This window comes from Coenobita brevimanus, chromosome 97 (assembly GCF_032717465.1).
Source record: "Coenobita brevimanus isolate Jiangsu-jjx chromosome 97, ASM3271746v2, whole genome shotgun sequence".
NCBI classification, from domain to species: domain Eukaryota; kingdom Metazoa; phylum Arthropoda; class Malacostraca; order Decapoda; family Coenobitidae; genus Coenobita; species Coenobita brevimanus.
The window spans coordinates 5,818,671-5,833,670 of NC_137050.1; the positions used below are offsets into that span (position 1 = coordinate 5,818,671).

At 42.1% G+C, this 15,000-nt stretch overlaps 1 long non-coding RNA gene across 1 annotated transcript in view; it reads left to right on the forward strand.

Moving 5' to 3' along the window:
* Nucleotides 1-4,272, forward strand: part of LOC145413731 (uncharacterized) — a 5,206-nt gene extending 934 nt beyond the window's left edge. The window contains exons 1-2 of the long non-coding RNA XR_013899763.1: nucleotides 1-1,940; nucleotides 2,095-4,272. The exon at nucleotides 1-1,940 is cut by the window's left edge and continues 934 nt beyond it. This is a non-coding gene — a long non-coding RNA (uncharacterized LOC145413731). The remainder of the gene's footprint in view (nucleotides 1,941-2,094) is intronic.
* Nucleotides 4,273-15,000: the final 10,728 nt, after the last annotated feature.

A 15,000-nucleotide genomic window follows, 5' to 3' on the forward strand; every position in this document is an offset into this window, starting at 1 on the left:
ATGCTGCTGCTCTGAAGATTGAAGTTTTTCTCCGTCTCTTGCTAATTCCACCCAGTTCGCCAAAGGGATACAACTGAAGGACAAAAGAAGATAAAACAGCAGTAAAAGCTTAGAAGTAAAGATATCACCAAGGAAGAGAAAGGAAAGATCAAAGTAAAGTTCCTGCCTGAGAGTCACCAGTAAGAAACGGTGTTCTGGTTCATTAAGTGCAGAAGACTCCGGCACTCCACTCCAGTCTTGTCTTCACCTACGGCATCCATCTAGCCTTTCTCACCTTCTTGTACTTCTTCCTGCACGGGACCTTCTTCTGGGTACTCCGCTGCCAGAATCTGAACACATTTGAGGAAGACTTTACTGAACACTTCTCTGGTTGTAGTTTGTGGTTGTTTCAGCATGGAGCACATGAACCTTGGCTACACCTATGCCATCCTGCTCATCTTCCTCATCGTCCTGTACCTGCTGATGGATGCTGCTTTCTTCTGAGCGCCTTCAAAAAGTGCACTGTACTTAACCACACGAGAACGACCTGATCATAGTTAGTGGCTGTGTATTACAATATGGAGCACCAGAACCTTGGCTACACCTACGCCATCTTGCTTATCTTCCTTGTCGTCTTGTACCTGCTGATGGATGCAGCATTCATCTAAGCAATCTCAGAACATACACAGGACTAGATTTCACAAGAACGACCTTATTGCAGACTTTGATTGTGTTTCAAAATGGAGCACCAGAACCTTGCCTACACTTACGTCATCTTGCTCATCTTCCTTGTCATCCTGTATCTGCTGATGGATGTAGCATTCTTCTGAGACTCATCAAAAAATGCACTGACCTCATAAGAACATCCTGGAACCCAAATGGAACTCCAGCAAAAGATAATGGCCACAATCAGCCATCACAGTGAGCTCAAGTCAACCTTGCAGCATCGAACAGCATCAAGTCCAATGTAATTCAAAGCATGTGAGAGAGGAAGACCAAGAAGAAAGCCACAACCACCATCTTGATAAAACAGGGCGATATTTGATCCTTCTGCCTCATCTTCCTCTCTCAAGAAGGATCACCCGGACATTTTTTATCTGTTTTTGTGGCGTGGGGTACAAATGGAGGACGCAGATAGCCGAAATATTGTGATAGCATGCATCGTCACTTTTGCTATCCTCCTCACCTACATCTCATTCCAGCTTTCACCCTTTGGAGATAATGAAGATGAATAGAGGGAGAAGGAAGTGGAAAGTCACAGAAGTAGCACAGAAAACCACAGAGTAATCATAAGAAAACTCTCGTGCATAAGTGTATCAAATATTAATGGAAGACAAGTAAACTGAACTCAGAATACAAATAATCGGGGAAGAAAAAAAACAAAAACACGAGAAGAGAAAGTATGCACAAGGTACTTTCACATACCTTGCTCTGCAGGTAGCAAAAAACGCATTAATGACCAAGAAGGAACAATATCAGAAATACAAGTAGCAAAGAGGAAAGAAACCCAGTCCAAGGGGCCTGCAGAGCCTTGTCCCTAGAATACGCTGGAGACCCTTTCCCTCCCTCCCTCCCTCCCTCGACCTGCACGTCCCCCCAAGTCTCCAATCCCACGAGTGTCCTTCCATCTTTTAGTAATTCCCTCCCTCCTGAATTTTTCTCTCTCTCCTCCACAAACCCTTGGCGTGAGTTTTTCCTGCCCTCCACCTCCACTCCTCCATCCAACCAGTATTTGCAGAGTTCCTCTTCCTTTCAAAGCCAATAGTCCCCCAACCCAAGAAAGTTCCCTCTCTCTCCACTCCCCTGTAATTCACCCGTAGGCTCCAACCCTCCACACCTCCAGATATATATATATTTATAGTGTGTGGAAGTGTAGAGAGTGAAAGGAAGAGCAAAAGTTACATATTAAATATCTGTTACTCAAGCTGCCTCGTCGCCATCTACCCAAGGCAAAGAGAGAGGTGGGTGTACTGCATGTTACAGTTCTATGACTGGAAGTTAGACTTTTATCACCTCAGTACTTTGGCATGTTTTCATCTCTTCTGTATATATATTTGCTTATTCATATATTTATATCATAGGCATTTTTTATCTATATATCTGTTTTCCCCACAGCCTCAGCACAAAGAGCAGGTTGACAGCACAAACAAGAGAGGAGGACGATAATAAGGAAGTGGAGGAATTTCAAGTGACCAAGACCAAGCTCATGGAGGAATAGACAAGAAAAAGGGAGAAGAAACACCAGTTTTGGAAGTGACCTACACAATACAGATACTTGAAAACTTTTGAATATTTACACCAAACCTTTACCCTACAGACTACTTCAGGACTGCATATATTTTGAGTCTGAAGGCATTTTCTATCAAGATACGTTGGAGGAACATTTTGTGAGATTTTTAAAAACCATTAATAGCCTTTTTTAAAGAAGTGCTAAGATTTTTAAGTTGGTTTTTGAAGTGTTCCAGTTTTCATCAGATAGTCCAGACTCAGACTGTATTCTGGTTTTCTGGATTTTTTTTTACAAGCACAACGTTCCATAATTTTTATAGAACATTTTAGCCAGAACCTGTTTTTTTGGTTTTGAACACAATAAAAAACAGAGCTCTTGACATCATCGCCGCAGCCATGGACCTCTATCTTGTCTCACCCGTGTTCCTCAAGAAGATGATGTCACGGCAATACTCAGCTGCCATGACGACCGAGGACCACCCTGCCGACACCACACCAGAACGGCAGGGAGGAGAAGAGGCCATGGTGGTCTGGAACGATGGACGAAGACGTTCAAGTTTCGACCGCATGCTGAAACGACAGGCTTACATCATCATCTGCGTTATCTGTCATGCCTTGGCCTCATCATGGCAGTCTACCTGAGCTTCTGTTCTGTAGATAGTGTAGTATTGTTCTAAGTTTTTTCATATTGCACTGTTTATGCTATTGTTTTAGTTTTTTATAAATTATTGTAAAACACACACACACACACACACACACACACATAGAACAACGTGAGCCTAACTTATATTCTGTACTGTACACTACAACTGAGTAAATACAGTTAGGTAAATGCACACTTTCCCCATGCTTCAGAATCTCTCGGTAACAACAAACAAAATATTCACAAAACAGTTATATCTTTCCGCTTCCTCCCACTACACACTTTAAACACTGACACAACACGTCACTTTGTTTACTGTCTTTATAACACTTGAAACTCCCACTGATTAGGAAAAACAGTGTATACAATGTCCATAAACAGAAAAATAACATGCAGAAAGAAAAAAGCTTGTCTTGTTAAACTATAAACAATATGCAAGATTGTTCATTAATGCATTGTAAAAAGACCATGAACTAATAGTGTACATAGTTGTAGTGTTGTACTGGTATATATATATCAGCTGTAGTAAATATGTTATTGTATTTACAGTAGCTAAGATAGATCATGTACTTTGGGTAAAATAGATACAGCATTGTAGAAAAAGATGATTATGAAACTGCATCAGATCATAGTTTAAAAGTTCACTTCATAATCTTTTATACCAGCTTACAGCTACTTACTTGAGTACCATCAATGGTGTTAATATATGTAATGTTAAAGGTAGGGGATTAAAAATACAAATAACAATTCAAGTAACAATAAAATTATGCACTTGATAATGAGGTGGCAAAACATGTGTAAATCTGAATGCAATACTCTGCCCATTTTCTGTAAAGCATCCCCTCAGAAACAGATGAATAACGGTTAACTTCGACATTTCTAAGATAGGTCATGGAGCTCTGAGTGTGAGGTTCGAAAAAAAAAAAAAAATTGCTGATAACCTCTCTTTATTATATATTCCTTTTTAAAAACAGAACCTGACCCTCGTTTGTCCCAATTTCATCATGTTAATTTACTGTAGCTGAATTATTGTTGTATATTTTTTTTATCATTATTGATTATTTTCCACTTCGAATCAGAAGGGATATTGTTGTTTCAGTTTACATTATAAGAGCTGTATATTGAACTCATAAGTAGCAGAAGATTTATGTTAAGATTATGTTTAATTTGCTTAATTTTGATGCCATGTCTAACTGGTATTCAATAATAGATTTTTGGAAACAGGAAAACCAAAAGTTGTCAACCTGTTTGGTTAAGTTGGATTTATGTAAAGATTAATTTATTTCTTTATTGATGCTTATCCACCCCACCACCTCAGACGACCCCCAGCAGAGTGACGGCAGGTGTGTGCAAGGTAGTGAACAAACCCTTTTTTTATATATCTAAGTTCACAACACATAATGCAATAAACTGTATATTTTCTACGCCTTTCATTACACCTTTCCTTAGAAAATAGATGTTGGGTGTTAAAACCGTGTTGGGTACTGATTTTTATTTGAAAAGTAGATGGACATTTGATATATATGTATACAGTTATTCAAGTTTCTAAGTACTTTACTATTATCCAAAGACTAAACTGGAAATAATATATATTTGTACTGTAGATCACATTACATAAACCTTTGTGTGTAAGGGTGATACTGAGATATACTTGCTGTGTAGATACTGAAATTGATATACACTATGTTTAATTTTGGAGGCTTCCCAGAATTTTGCGAGATTCTCCATATTTGTGAGTTGTGGTGGTCCTGGTCCAGAAGCCAAATATACCAATAACTACTTGAAAATTTTAAGAAGAATGCATTTCTTAGAGATTGGTGTATAAATGCAGTATAAATATAACATTGCATTGAGATCTGAGGATTTTTCTACAACTATGAAGCAGTCTGCCCTAAGCCAGATTAGAATAATGATGTGGGTTCACAGGTCTGAATGGACTAATTAACAATAACCGTGGCCCATAGAAATAGGTGTTTCCCATTACCTGCATACAATTCCCCAACAGTAATCAGGGTGAAATGTGTGTGTTAGATTGTGCAGATTTTTTTTTTTTTTTTTTTTTTTAACTCTATGTATATTGGTGATCATGGTACCTCATGACTGATAGTCTGCAGGTGAATTAAGTCAGCTGCCCTGGACTTCTTGGGAAATATAGTTTGCTAGTCTTGGAAATGTTCTTACGCTGGGTATTGAATATCAGTGCTTATGTAAAATGTGCTGAAAACTGGGCATATGGCTCTGTAGACAGACACTTTTTAGTATAAAGTCTTTTTGAGGTATAAATAGAATCAATGAAATTTTGATATTATCCTTTTGAGTAAAGTCTTACATGCATTTTTTTTTTTTTTTTTTTTTTTTTTTTTTTTTTTTGGCATTAGGATGAAATTTAGGGCTCAGATATTAAATCCCTGAGAGAGAGAGAGTGAGTGAGTGAGAGAGAGAGATTCTCATGGCAAAATGTAGAGAGAGTATTAAAAGACTATATCAAGAATGGTGGGTGGCTGGGTCTCCACCACTACCACATTTGGTTCGGTACATATTGGTTTCTAATTTTCTCTGGTACTAAGGGTATCAAAATCATTTGCGTCACTATTTTATGTTTGTTTTTTTCCCTAATGTTACTCTGAACGTCTATACAGTATTTGTGTGGGGGGGGGGGAGGTTTCAGGAGGCGGTACTATACTGTTTTTACTTAACTTGGTTTATAATTTCCTTGTACCCATTTTGAATGCTTAGTTATACCAATACCTTGACACTGGAATATAATGCTGTTCACGAGGAAATGCTCTGAAAAGGATGTAGAGCCATACCATTGTCTTTCTGACACTGACCTACGTAAAATAAACAACAAAAAGAAGAAAATCTGGGCCAGATTAAAGTAAAAACATTTAGGTTCTGCATCGCAGGAATGCAGGCAAACCCTCTCTGCACAATGGCTGAGGGCACACAACACCAAGTCGTGAGAGCTTAGCGCCATGTGGGTAATCTATTAACTGATTCAGCCACTGCCTTTACTGAGGACATTCACCCTTTGTGCCATTATTCTCCCAGTACTGAGTTGAATAGAGTGGTTTTGTTGGGGTTGTAATAAGACTTATTATTTTGTTTCTGCAAGTTTATTACATTATGATGCCCTTCAGAGGAGGAAGTGATGGTGGAAATGGTACAAAAATAACATTTTGCAATTTGTGTAGTTATAGCCAAAAGTCTGGCTGACCAAACTTCCCATTATAATCCTCATCCCACCACAATTGATGCTAAATACTGCCAACCAAACTGAGAACTTTCAACCTAAATTGTATGTTATAATATTCTATAACTAATAATCCGACATCATAGGCTAGAGATACATAGATTCACAAACATTACCTTAACTTGGTGATCTGGCCTCAGTTTTAATATCAATAGTTAATTTTAAAAAGAGAGGTTCCAGAACAAGATAGCAAGAGAAGTTGAAGTGTTGTACTGTAATGGAAGAAAGGAGTGGCTAAGGGAATGGAAGCAACGTAGAAATTACTGTTTTAGCTGTGTCCCTTTAGCAAGTCTTTGTGTGTGTATGTGTGTGTGTGTGAGAGAGAGAGAGAGAGAGAGAGAGAGTATAGATATAATCCCTTCTAGTGTTCTGGGTGTATTTCGTTGTTGTTGTGTAAATTAAGCGCAGGTATGTATCTTCCGCAAAATGAAATGTGTTCAGACAGGAGTACGCATTTTGCCTGTCAGCATTTGTTGATTGCAGTCAGGGTAAGAGCAGGATACAGTACATGCAGTTGTTTGATGGTATTATTACTGTTATTATTATTTCTTGTTATTATTATTATTGCTACTACTACTACTACTACTACTGCTACTACTACTACTACTACTAATAATAATAATAATAATAATAATTTTTTTTAATCACTTCCATCCATTGGGGAATCATATTGTGAAAATCAAAACCAACCTTCCTAATACAGTTCACCATTTGGAGTTGTAATGTGAAGGTTAACACTAACCCTAATATTACCACCACCACCACCACTACTACTACTACTACTACTTCCACCGCCACCACCACTACCACCATCACCACCACCATCACCACCACCACTACTACTACTACTACTACTACTACCTCTTATTATTATTATTATAATTATTATTATTATTATTATTTATCATCATCATGCCTCTTTACCCACCCTTAGATTTGAAAATAAAGGTGTAGCTTCATACTGGCTAACCTTTCAGTCCGAAGACGTCACACTAGTTTATTCATGCTGCCTGTAGGCGATTTTTTGCAGTTTAGGAATAACCTTTTGTAATGAAGGGTCTGGTGAAGGCTCTGTCAAACCCCTCCAGTTGGAATAGTCTCTCCCACGCTGAATGAAATCGTCTGAGGTAGTCTAAAGTCTTCCCCAAGCTGGAAAAGAAATCGTCTGAAGTAGTTTGCCTGGAGGTAGCAAGAATATAATACAAATGAAGTTCTCGGGCACTGAATTTAGCCGAGTTACGCCTCTTATCAGTGCCGTCTGCGTTTTCCCTGACAGCTCTTTTCCCCGCGTAGAAAACGAGGGTGGGGCCTGATGCACATTTCCTCTGCTTAATTTTCTCACGTCTCTTGGTGGATATATTACGATGTGAAGACGGGGAGAAGAGACCCCCCCCCTCTCTCTCTCTCTCTCTCTCTCTCTCTCTCCTACTCTCTTTCTTACACACGTTAGTTAAATCTTTCTTACAGTTTTTTCGGAGAGAGTGAGGGATTTACATTGGTTAGTTTGGATCTTATCAATTGCTTCCTATGTACTCGAATGATTTTTTTTTTTTATATGCACATGAATAAAAAAAATGGAATGTAAGAGATAATGTAAGGTTCATTGTTGTTTTTGTTGTATAATTTGCATATTGATTAATGTCTGGGTTAAAAGGGTGAGTAAAGAAAGGAAAGGAAAATGGATAGTCAGTAAGAGAGAGTCCGTATAGAAAAGACGTCCTCGAACTGAAGAGATCCTGTGGAGATAACGAGATAAAAAAATTTCTTACCCCAAGCTGAATAAAATCGTCTAGGGTAAGAATCGCCTGGTGTTAAAATCGTCTTGTAAATTTTTTTTTGAAATCGCCTGGTATTAAAATCGTCTGGTGTTAAAATCCACTGGTATAAAAAATCGTCTGGTGTTAAAATCCACGTGTTGAAAATCGTGTCAAAAATAATCTGGTGTTAAAAATCGTCTGTTGTAAAAAAAAATTAAAATCGCCTGGTATTAAAATCGTCTGGTGTTAAAATCCACTGGTATAAAAAATCGTCTGGTGTTAAAATCCACGTGTTAAAAATCGTCTCATGTAAAAAATCGTCTGGTGTTAAAAATCGTCGTGTTAAAAATAATCTGGTGTTAAAAATCGTCTTGTTAAAAATCGTCTGGTGTTAAAATCCACGTTTTTAAAATCGTCTGGTGTTAAAAATCGTCTGGTGTTAAAATCGTCCGGTGTTAAAAATCGTCTGGTGTTATAAATCGTCTGGTATGAGCGAGAATGAAATTGTGAAGGCGTCCAGAGGCTAAAAATGTGAGAGACGAAAAAGAGAAAGTGAGAAAGGAGTTGTTTAATTTGTACGTGAAGGATAGACGAAACCGGAGCTGAGAGAGAGAGAGAGAGAGAGAGCGAGGGGGGGGAAAGAAGAGTGAGAAAGAGTATTTTATTTGAGAGAGAGAGAGAGAGAGAGAGAAAGGTGAGTGTGAAAGAAGTTGGTTTTGTGAGAGGTTTCCGAGAAGAAAGGAAAGGTGTAAGATTAATGAGGTGAGGCGGGGGAGGGGAAGAAGATGGATGGGAGGGGTGATGAGGAGGCGGGAAGGGGAGGGGAGGAGGGATAGAGTGGGGGAGGGGAATATAAGGAGGTGGGAGGAGGGAAAAAGCCGGGGAGGGGTGGAGGAAAGGGGAGGGGAAGAGGGAAAGAGTGGGGGAGGGGGAGGTAAGATTTTGATGTCAGGAAGGGGTGAGGGGGGAGAAGATAGATGGCAGGAGATGAGGAGGAGGAAAGGGGAGGGAGGAGGAGAGCAGAGAGGGAGGGAGGGGGATGGAATGGAGGAAAAGAGTACAGCGGGAGGGGGAGGGAAAGAGGAGTGGGAGGGTTGGGGGGGAAGAAAGGAGTTGGTAAGGGAGAGAGAGTGGGGAGATGGGGGGATAAGCTGGACGGGAGGGAGTGGATGAAGTGGGAGAGGAGGGGGAGTGAGAGGGGAGAAAACGGAGGCTGTAGATGAGGGTGGGGGGGTAGGGGGTAAGAGGGGAGGGGGAAAGGGGAAGAGGGGTGACATTTTAGAAGGGAGGAGACAAGAGGGGGGTGGAGATGGAATGCCATAATTAGAGAGGATAATAAAAAATGAAAAGAGCAAGTGTGTAAATATTAAGAAATTAAAGAGAGTAAGGAGAGAGAGAAAGAGAGAGAGAATAAAAATAATAAAAAAAAGATAAATAAAATAAGAGATAGAAGAGGCAGGAAAAGATTAACACAAACACAGCCCTTTTTTCTTTATTCCTCATCCTACTTATTCTCTTTTTTTCTCTCTTTTTCCTTTCTCTCTCTTTCTTTCTTTCTTTCTTTTTTTTTTTTTTTTGCCCAGGGAAAAATCTAAAAGCCTGATCATTAATTTCAGTAACTCTTAATGGACGAAGATTCCAGACAAAAACACCAGAAAATGAGAAAAGTTTGCCCTGCCCTCATGTGACCTAGTGTGTCCTGGTGTGTCCTGTCCTAGTGTGTCCTACTGTGTCCTGTCCTGGTATGTCTTAGTGTGTCCTGTCCTACTGTGTCTTAGTGTGTCCTGTCCTAGTGTGTCTTAGTGTGTCCTGTCCTAGTGTGTCTTAGTGTGTCCTGTCCTTGTGTGTCCTACTGTGTCCTGTCCTAGTGTGTCTTAGTATGTCCTGTCCTTGTGTGTCTTAGTATGTCCTGTCCTAGTATGTCTTAGTGTGTCCTGTCCTAGTGTGTCTTAGTGTGTCCTGTCCTTGTGTGTCTTAGTGTGTTCTGTCCTTGTGTGTCTTAGTGTGTCCTGTCCTAGTGTGTCTTAGTGTGTCCTGTCCTAGTGTGTCTTAGTGTGTCCTGTCCTGGTATGTCTTAGTGTGTCCTGTCCTAGTGTGTCTTAGTGTGTCCTGTCCTTGTGTGTCTTAGTGTGTCCTGTCCTAGTGTGTCTTAGTGTGTCCTGTCCTAGTGTGTCTTAGTGTGTCCTGTCCTAGTGTGTCTTAGTGTGTCCTGTCCTAGTGTGTCTTAGTGTGTCCTGTCCTTGTGTGTCTTAGTGTGTCCTGTCCTACTGTGTCTTAGTGTGTCCTGTCCTAGTGTGTCCTAGAGTGTCCTGGGGTGGGAGGGAAGGAAGGAGGTGGTGGAGGGAAGAGAGAGAGAGGAGGGAGATAAAGACAGGAGGAGAAACTAATGTGATGGGAGAGAGAGACGAAGAGGCGGAGAGGAGGTAAAGATAATGAGAGAGAGAGAGAGAGAGAGAGAGAAAGAGAGACAGACAGACAGACAGAAGGGGGAAGGAAAGGAGAGAGGTAGATGGTATGAGGAAAGATTGAGACAGACAGACAGAAGGAGGGGAGAAGAAAGGAGAGAGGTAGATGGTAAGAGAGAGAGAGAGAGAGAGAGAGAGAGATAACGGTGGGGTTGACAGGTTGATGGGTGGGTTGTTGAGATGAAGGCAATTTACATGGGGAGGCTGATGACCTGATGAAATGACTCTCTCTCTCTCTCTCTCTCTCTCTCTCTCTCTCTCTCTCTCTCTCTCTCTCTCTCTCTCTCTCTCTCTCTCTCTCTCTCTCTCTCTCTCTCTCTCTCTCTCTCTCTCTCTCTCTCTCACCCAATTTATTTCATTACTCTCATTATTGCTCTCTATCTCTTTATTTCCTTCTTCCGTCTCCTTTATTGAATTTCCCTTCGTTATTTCCTTTATCAGTTTTTCCTCTTTGTCTCTTCTTTGTCCCTTCTCTTTTTCCTCCTCCCCTCTCTTCTCTTTTTTTTCCTTCTTCCCTCCATTATGTTTTCTTTCTTCCACTTCTTTTCTTTGCCGTCTCTCCTTTTTCCTGCTTCTCCCTTTCTTCTGTTTCTTATTTCTTTATCGTATTCTGCTTTCTCATTCCCTTTTTCTCTTTGTGATTTCTTTACTTTCTTTTATTTTTTTCTCTTTTCCTGGCATGTATCCGTTTTCTTTGTCTTTCTCCTTCCTCCTCCCTTCCTCATCTTTTTCTTCTTCGCACATCATTCCTTCTAATTCCTTCCTTTTCTTCTCTTCTTTTCCCTCTTCGACCTCCTATCCCTCTCCTTCCTTCCATCGTTCCTTATTTCCTTCATTCTCCTTTCATCCTTTTCCTTCCTTCCTTCCATCGTTCCGTCTTCCTTCATTCTCCTTTCATCCTTTTCCTTCCTTCATTCCATCGTTCCTTCTTCATTCTCCTTTCATCCATTTCCTTCCTTCCTGCCTTCCATCCTTCGTTCTTTTTCCCTTACTCTCCAGTCTTCCTTGTCCTTCCTTCCTTTTCCCCTCCGTCCTTCTTCGTCTTCTCCTTCTTTCCTCGTCTTCCTCCTCCTCCCACTTCATCTTCCTTGTCTCCCGTTTATCATTTTCTTTCACATTTCTCTTTCTCTTTTCATAACTCATCTTTTATTTGAAGGTGAACGCTTTCAATAGGACTTCTTTATATTTTTCTGCCTATCTGTCTGTCTGTCCATTTATCTATCTGTCTATCTATTTATCTGTATCTGTCTGTCTGTCTGTCTGTCTGTCTGTCTGCTTGTTTATATTTCTGACCAGTGAATATCTCTCTCTCTCTCTCTCTCTCTCTCTCTCTCTCTCTCTCTCTCTCTCTCTCTCTCTCTCTCTCTCTCTCTCTCTCTCTCTCTCTCTCTCTCTCTCTCTCTCTCATTGGGTTAAAAGCCAGTAGTTGATATTATTGGTGGTTATGTATATTTTTCATCAATATCATCATTACCATCATCATCATCATCATCGTCAATTATTATAAGGAGTTTCTTTATCATCATCATCAATAACATCATCACCACCACCACCACCACTACCACCTCCACCTCAACCACCACCACTACCACCTCCACCTCAACCACCACCACCACCTTCACCTCAACCTCCACCTCCACCACCACCACCACCTCCACCACCACCACCACCACCACCACCTCCGGGGACAAGATAGAGAGAGAATCAGCAAAGATTTTCGTGCCCCTCTCCCATTTTCTTTCGTTTCCCCTCCATTTATTGATTCTCTCCCGTGATTCTTTCTCCTCCTCTCATTTTCTGTCTCCTTTCTCTCGCTCCCTGTCTTTACTTGATATCCCTCCTGTCTCTTCCTTCTTCTCTCGCGTAATCTTCCTCTTCCTCCTCCTCCTCTTTCTTTTTCCTCCTCTCTCTCTCTCTCTCTCTCTCTCTCTCTCTCTCTCTCTCTCTCCCGCTTCCGCCTTCCGTTAGCCACTTGCACTTCCGTTTTTATCTGCCAAGTCTCTTCCATCCTCCTCCTCCTCCTCCTCCTCTTCCTCCTCCTCCTCCTCTTCCTCCTCCTCTTCCTCCTCCTCCTCCTCCTCTTCCTCCTCCTCTTCCTCCTCCTCCTCCGTTGCTTCCTCTCCTTTACGTCCTTCTTGTCAGTTTTATCGTTCTTTATGCTGCCATTTCTCTCTCCTTCCCTCCCTCCTCCCTCCCTCCTTCTTCCTCTTTCTCTCTCTCTCTCTCTCTCTCATACGCCACTTTCATCACCACCCCCTCTCTCTCTCGTTAAAAATCCAATCCATTTTTATTCAGCATATATCCCGTTATTAATCTCTTCCTGTCTCTCCATCTCTTACAGGTCAGTGGTCTCGCTCAGGTCACCCAGGTCAGGAAGGGCGACAAAGGTGAGTATTTTTCCCTGATTTTCGACGTTTTGGAGGAGTGAAGGAGGCGGAGATCGAGGACGAGATGGACAAAATTAAGGTAAAACCGAGGACGAGATCAAAAGGTCAAGAGAGGCTGAGAAGGTAGTGGAGAGAGGTATGTAGACCGAGGACGAGGTGGAGAGACGCAGGGAGAGACCGAGGACGAAGTGGAGAGAGAGCGAGAGAAAGAGAGAGAGAGAGAGGTGGAGAGGAGTCGAAAGAAACCGAGGACGAAGTGGAGAGACGTAGGGAGAGATGGAGGACGAAGTAAGGAGCGGCCGAGGACGAGGTTGAGAGAGGCAGAGACCGAGAACGAGGTATGAATGCAGGATCGTTACTGAGTAGGGACGGATACACCAGGAAGTCCTTTATTTATACATCCTATAGACAACTTCAGAAAAAAATAATAATAAAAAATACAAAAAATAGTGGAAATATAGACCTAAACCTTTATTAGTAAACTTTTCTATTAGGCTTTATTATAAGTAGGCTAAAGTTTTCGTCTCTTCCACTTCTTCGTGACTAGCGCCATATTCTAGTGTCAGTCTCCCGGTACTGCCTAAATGGAGAGATGGCCATTTTTTTTTTCTCCTATTAAAAGTGAACGGAGTATAGAGGAAATTGGAATGTAGGAGTTGTGTTGTATTTTAGGAACTCTCTCTGTCTCTCTCTCTCTCTCTCTCTCTCTCTCTCTCTCTCTCTCTCTCTCTCTCTCACACACACACACACACACACACACACACACACACACACACACACACACACACACACAAATTCTTTTCATTGCCCCTTCCCTCCCCCATCCTCTCCCCCTCCTCCCTTCCCTCCCTCTACCCTACTTCCCATCCTCCCTTCCCATTGTTTCCTCTCCTCCTCCTCCTCCTCCTTCGGTACTGGAGGAGCCGAAGGTAAATTACGGGAGGGAACGACCAGGTATTGAGAGAGAGAGAGAGAGAGAGGTTATGAAACTTTGCATTCTCTCTCGTAACCTTTCAGCGCTCTTTATTTCATCTTTACTCTCTCTCTCTCTCTCTCTCTCTCTCTCTCATGACCTTAGCACTTGGGGTCTTCAGTAATGACCTCCCATAAATTCTTTTCCTTCGACACTTGGAGAGAGAGAGAGAGAGAGAGAGAGAGAGAGAGAGAGAGAGAGAGAGAGCAGAAGAAAAGGTGTGTTGAAAGGCTGAGAAATATATAAATAGATAGATGAATAGAGAGAGAGAGAGAGAGAGAGAAGGGGGGGGCTTTAGTAAAATAAGAGTCTTTAAAGTAAGAAGTGAAAGAAAACGGAAGGTGGGCGGGGCGGGTCATAGAAAACGGAGCTTTACTGAGGGCTGGGCAAAATGGAAGGGGGTCCTAACTCAACTCTCCCCCCCCCACCCATTCCTTTCTCTCTCCCTCCTCCTCCTCCTCCTCCTCCTCCCACCAAAGATATTTTATTGGGGCCCTGGTTGTTGAAGAGAGAGAGAAAGAGAGAGAGAGAAGTGAATAACGGTAACTGAGGTGTGAAGAGGAAGATAAAGGGAAGAGAATAATAAAAGAAACGTAGAGGGAAGGTGGTTTAGAATGACTCTCTCTCTCTCTCTCTCTCTCTCTCTCTCTCTCTCTCTCACACACACACACACACACACACACACACACACACACACACACATTTCCTTCATCTATTTTCTATTCCATTCTCTCGCTCCCTCTCTTTCACACCTCCCTCCCTCCCTCCCTCCCTCATTTTCTTTACCCTATTTCTTCCCTTCCCTTGTCTTCCTCCCCTTTCCTTTCTCTCCCTCTTCTCCTTTACCCTTGCCCTTCCGTTTACTCCCCCTCCTTCCCTTCCTTCCCTTCCTTCCCCTCCCTTCCCTTCCCCTCTCTTCCCTTCTCCTCCCCTGTCTTCCCTTCTCCTCCCCTCCCTTTCCTTCTCCTCCCCTCCCTTTCTTTCCCTTCTTTTCCTCCTCTCCTCTCCTGTCCTCTCCTCCTTTCCATTCCATCTCTCCCCTTCCCTTCCCTTCCCTTCCCATCCCTTCCCTTCCCTTCCCTTCCTTTCCCATCCCTTCCCTTCCCTTCCCTTCCCTTCCCATCCCTTCCCTTCCCTTCCCTTCCCATCCCTTCCCTAACCATCCCTTCCCTAACCATCCCTTCCCTTCCCATCCCTTCCTTTCCCTTCCCTTCCCTTCCTTTCCCTTCCCTTCCCTTCCCTTCCCTTCCCTTCCCTTCCTTTCCCTTCCCTTCCCTTCCCTTCCCTTCCTTTCCCTTCCCTTCCCTTCCTTTC